Source organism: Limulus polyphemus, unplaced genomic scaffold, assembly GCF_000517525.1.
Source record: "Limulus polyphemus unplaced genomic scaffold, Limulus_polyphemus-2.1.2 Scaffold2273, whole genome shotgun sequence".
Lineage (NCBI taxonomy): Eukaryota > Metazoa > Arthropoda > Merostomata > Xiphosura > Limulidae > Limulus > Limulus polyphemus.
This window is the reverse complement of record NW_013667883.1, coordinates 148,970-154,663: the sequence shown is the minus strand read 5'-3', so window position 1 is coordinate 154,663 and position 5,694 is coordinate 148,970.

The window sequence follows — 5,694 nt, the reverse complement described above, 5'->3', positions numbered from 1 at the left end:
CTGGCTTGTTTTGGAGTTATTAGAGGATATTAGAGTAACATAAATGTGGTAGAATTACGGCTGTATGTTAGTGTTTCTGGCTTGTTTTGGAGTTATTAGAGGATATTAGAGTAACATAAATGTGGTAGAATTACGGCTGTATGTTAGTGTTTCTGGCTTGTTTTGGAGTTATTAGAGAATATTAGAATAACATACATGTGGTAGAGTAAGAGCCGTATGTTAGTGTTTCTGGCTTGTTTTGGAGTTATTAGAGAATATTAGAATAACATACATGTGGTAAAATTACGGCTGTACGTTAGTGTCTCTGGCTTGTTTTGGAGTTATTAGAGAATATTAAAGTAACATACATGTGGTAGAGTAAGAGCCGTATGTTAGTGTTTTCTGGCTTGTTTTGGAGTTATTAGAGAATATTAGAGTAACATACATGTGGTAGAATTACGGCTGTACGTTAGTGTCTCTGGCTTGTTTTGGAGTTATTTGAGAATATTAGAGTAACATACATGTGGTAGAGTAAGAGCCGTATGTTAGTGTTTATGGCTTGTTTTAGAGTTATTAGAGAATATTAAAGTTGCATACATGTGGTAGAATTACGGCTGTATGTTAGTGTTACAGGTTTGCTTTAGAGTTACAGAGAATATTAGAGTAACAAACATGTGCCAGTGATAAAAACATGTTATACATGTTTATTAGTTTCACAACTATTTTGTAAAGTCAAGACGCGTGTTAGAGTTACAGAGTGTGTTGGAAAACAGACATATGATAAAGCTAAAAGAGTGCGTTAGTGTTACAGGCATGTGTTAGAATTACAGAATTGTTGTCGTGATAACCTTATATTCTCATCCTAAAAACAACATCTCATTCAAGCTGGTCCAGAACAAGCAGTTTTAATGGAGGTGTAACACTAGTGAAAAGTAACTGTTTTCAAGTTACATTGTGGCAAAGGATGGTTTAGATTCAATATATTCAACGAACAAATAGTTTATTCGGCAAAACTTTACAAATATATTGTTGGCAGCAAATGCTGTTTATTTTGTTGTTCTGTGAGTAGGTTGTGCAACAGCAAGACCCGAAAGAAATCCTACTCCGGAACACGTGTTAATGCAAACAATACCTCAATCAATTTCTTGCACTTCGAAATTATTGACATTTTTAACAACTTCATTTTCAACTCCCTTCTAAAATATAACTTTGAAAGCTGTAAAAATAGAATCATTCGATTGCCCAAGAACCAAAACTTTTTACGATCTTATCGACACTTTACAATATTTAACGCATTTCTGCTGAAATCGTACTTTTTCCTAAGCAGCATAAATGAATAAAATGTGAAGATTGAGGATATCCCTCTCCCTCCATCTCTCTCTATATATATAAATAAATATATATATATATATAACGATACAGCCTCTCTTGTGTTTGTTTTTAAGCGCAAATGTGCAGAAATAGGCTATCTGCGCTGTGCCATTCTTAGGTATCGATCCTCGAATTTTAATATTGTAAGCCCTCAAATTTACAGCTGAGCCATGGGGAGTTGATACAAATGTCGTGAATAGATGAGAGCAAAATATTTTAATAAAACAGAAGTGATATAATAATCTCCAGATATCATTATGTCTTTAAAGTGTACATCATAAACTGTATCTAACCTACAGAGGATCAATTTTACTCAGCTGTAATCCCATCATGGTTTTCAAATGTAGATCTTTAACAAAGTTAAAGGGTAATATACATGCATAATTAGAATGAAAATGACAATTACTACATAAGTCAATGATACAGAATAAATTTCCGGATTTCCTAAATGATCTAAGCACAGATTTAGAAACTACTAAATAGTTACTGGGACCATTTACAGTCATTTCTTGTTTTACTGTTTATCTTCTGAAGCAATTACTTTGGCTTTCGTGTGTTTACATGTGCCGAACTCTAGATATATATACTTATACGCTTTGGATGGATAAGTTCGGAACGCACGTTTCTTCTCCTCCTCCCCCCTGTCTTTTTCTGTCACCATCTTTATTGAACCCATAACCACACTGCTTTTGTCGCATCGCTCAGCCAATCTAGAATAGAAGTAATATCTTTATAACGACAGCTGTTCACTCGGTTCTGATGTACCGCTTCATAATAATCTATAAAAAAAAACGATTGAAGCAGCCTGGGTTGAAAAGAACGTCAAACTCACACTTTGGAGAATGTCTACGTACATCTGTTGCCTACATATCTTAAAGAATTTAATTCAAGATTGGTTTGAAAGTTTCTTAGTTTAGAATGTAACTAGTGAATTTTTAATTAGACAGTAACGGATTTTCTAATGATTTGGACTATTTAATGAATCGAATATTCGTAAATGAGAACTGGCTCACTTGTAGTATTGCCCACACGTGAATAACAGTATTTATGTCAGCAAGCTACAAATCTGTTCAAGATTAACAGTATTTATGTCAGCAAGCTACAAACCTGTTCAAGATTAACAGTATTTATGTCAGCAAGCTACAAACCTGTTCAAGATTAACAGTATTTTTATCAGCAAGCTACAAACCTGTTCAAGATTAACAGTATTTATGTCAGCAAGCTACAAACCTGTTCAAGATTAACAGTATTCATGTCAGTAAGCTACGAACCTGTTCAAAATTAACAATATTTATGTCAGCAAGCTACAAACCTGTTCAAGATTAACAATATTTCAGTCAATAAGATTAACCTGTTCAAGATTAACAATATTTCTATCAGTAAGCTACGAACCTGTTCAAGATTAACAATATTTATGTCAGCAAGCTACGAACCTGTTCAAGACTAACAATATTTCTATTAGTAAGCTACGAACCTGTTCAAGGTTAACAGTATTTATGTCAGCAAGCTACGAACCTGTTCAAGATTAACAGTATTTATGTCAGCAAGCTACAAACCTGTTCAAGATTAACAATATTTCTATCAGTATGCTACGAACCTGTTCAAGATTAACAATATTTCAATATTACATTCATCTTTTAACATAAACAGAATTTATTAGTATTGATCCTCACGAGGATATTTTAGCATTGAAATTGTTTATCAATATTGGTTCTTACATTCATCTTTTAAAATAAACAGAATTTATTAGTATTGATCCTCACGAGGATATTTGAGCATTAACATTGTTTGTCAATATTGCTTCTTACATTCATCTTTTAACATAAACAGAATTTATTAGTATTGATTCTCACGAGAATATATGAACATTAACATTGTTTATTAATATTGAATCTTACATTCACTTCTTAACATTAACATGACTTGTTGGTAGTAATTGCAGATTTATTTGTTAAAATTAGCAAGGTTTGTTAGTATACTGATTTTCATGTTAATCTTTTTATATTAACAAGAATTGTTAATGTTGAGCCTCGGTCTTATTTTTTATCGTTGCCACATCTCACTATAGAACTCATATTTTAAAAAATCATCCTTTTAATAATTTGTTAGAGAAGAGAATCTTAAATACTGAAAAGCCTCCCATGAGATTACTGTCTCTTCGAGAGCTTTGAAAGGATAGGGGAATTATTTTCTCTTTGAAAACATGAACGGCTGGAAGAGTTATTGTTTCTCAGAGAGCTTGAACGGCTGGAAGAGTTATTGTTTCTTAGAAAGCTTGAAAGGCTGGAAGAGCTATTGTTTCTTAGAGAGCTTGAACGGCTGGAAGAGTTAGTGTTTCTTAGAGAGCTTGAACGGCTGGAAGAGTTATTGTTTCTTAGAAAGCTTGAAAGGCTGGAAGAGCTATTGTTTCTTAGAGAGCTTGAACGTCTGGAAGAGTTAGTGTTTCTTAGAGAGCTTGAACGGCTGGAAGAGTTATTGTTTCTTAGAAAGCTTGAACGGCTGGAGGAGTTATTGTTTCTTAGAGAGCTTGAACGGCTGGAAGAGTTATTGTTTCTTAGAGAGCTTGAACGGCTGGAAGAGTTACTGTTTCTCAGAGAGCTTGAACGGCTGGAAGAGTTACTGTTTCTCAGAGAGCTTGAAAGGCTGGAGGAGTTATTGTCTCTTTGAGACTTCAAGAGTGGAGTACTTTTAACTGTGCGCACTGATATCATTGTTTGTAGAAAATCTTATACATATTATTGGTGTAAATTATGTTATATTTGTTATGATATACTTTTAATATCAAGTAAAAATGTTTGGTTGTTATTGATCATACCACGAGAATAAGTATTGTTAGTCTAATTCATATTTTTGAAATCAAATTACAGGTGTTTCAAAAAGGTTTTAAAGAAAAATATGTAGTTATTGCTTGTCATACAAACGAGAATAACTATTCTTTAATCAAGCGATATTTTATTTAAACTCTGAAATAAATAGTTATAAAAACTTAGTAAAATCTTATTGTCTCGAACCAATTGAAAAGATTAGGTTCGAGATATTTTTAACAATAAAAAAAAACAGATTACTGACAGTCGCGGAATAAATAATCACTAAAACTGCTCAAGTAAATTATGACTCCAGTAAGTCCCTTGGTGAGTTAGTGGTAAGTTTACGAACGTACAATGTTAAAATTTGGGGTTCAATTCCTTGCAATGGAGATGATACAAATAGTATATTTTGTAGCATCGTGCTAATAAAACAGCAACTTTAATAAATCCCAATTTATTTCTAAACTAAATAAATAATGAACATTCTCATTACCTAGTTTGTAAAAATGTATAATGGGTTGTTCTGTATGTCATAAAGTGCTACACAGCCTTAAAATTACGACCATAGTTTCTGTTTATATTTATATAAATTAGGGACAGCTAAAATATGATTTTAATTATTATCAATACGTAAAATACGACTTTCATCTCCAGTAGCGGTACACGTTAGTGAATGAGGAAAATTGGCAAACGATGTTTCAATCTTTTATATTTTCTTTTGCATTAAACACAAGGTGAATCAAGGCATGTTGTAAAAGGCACTTGTCCTGTAATTCTATTTTCTGGGTTTCAGGTCTAAGGCATACTACATGCATTACACACAAGGGGAATGAAGGCATGTTGTAAAACAGTGGTTCTTAACGTGGGCCATATGGCCTCCCAGGGGGCCACGCCATGTTCCTAAGGGGCCACACGTGAATGACGGAAAATTAGGGGGCCACAGTAAATTCTGAGGGCCACCGAAACTTCACTGCCAGAATAAAATATTCAAAATTTAAAATTGAATCAAAGGTTCCCTTCTCCCCGTATCCCCCACAGCTCAAAAGTCAAGTTACCAGACGCGACTAGTACTCGAGTAACAATCAAAATGTTTGTCTGGTATCTGTGAATATTTTCGACTGATTCTCAAGAGCAGCAGAGTGATATAACAGCCCAAGCTAGATTCAAACGTGACAAACATTATTTCTGGATAAGTAGTGAAATAGCTAATAAGTTTCTACAGCTCTGGGAGAAGGCAAAGTTGTATTTTATCACTTTCCCCACATCTTATCTGGTTTTAGTCGGGTGACTTATTTGCTATCAAAAATACGTAACCGTCTTGATGTTGTGAAGAGAGGTGATCTTCGTTTATCACTGACCGCACTGAAACTGGACATTCAAAAACTTTCAAGTGTTCATCAGGCTCAAGGATCACACTGAATACAATGTCAATGATTAACAGAATAGTTTTTACTTGTATAAGTAAACAGTATGCTATAAACAAAATATTTAAAAACGACACAATATTGTAAAAATAAAATTATAATATTATAAATAT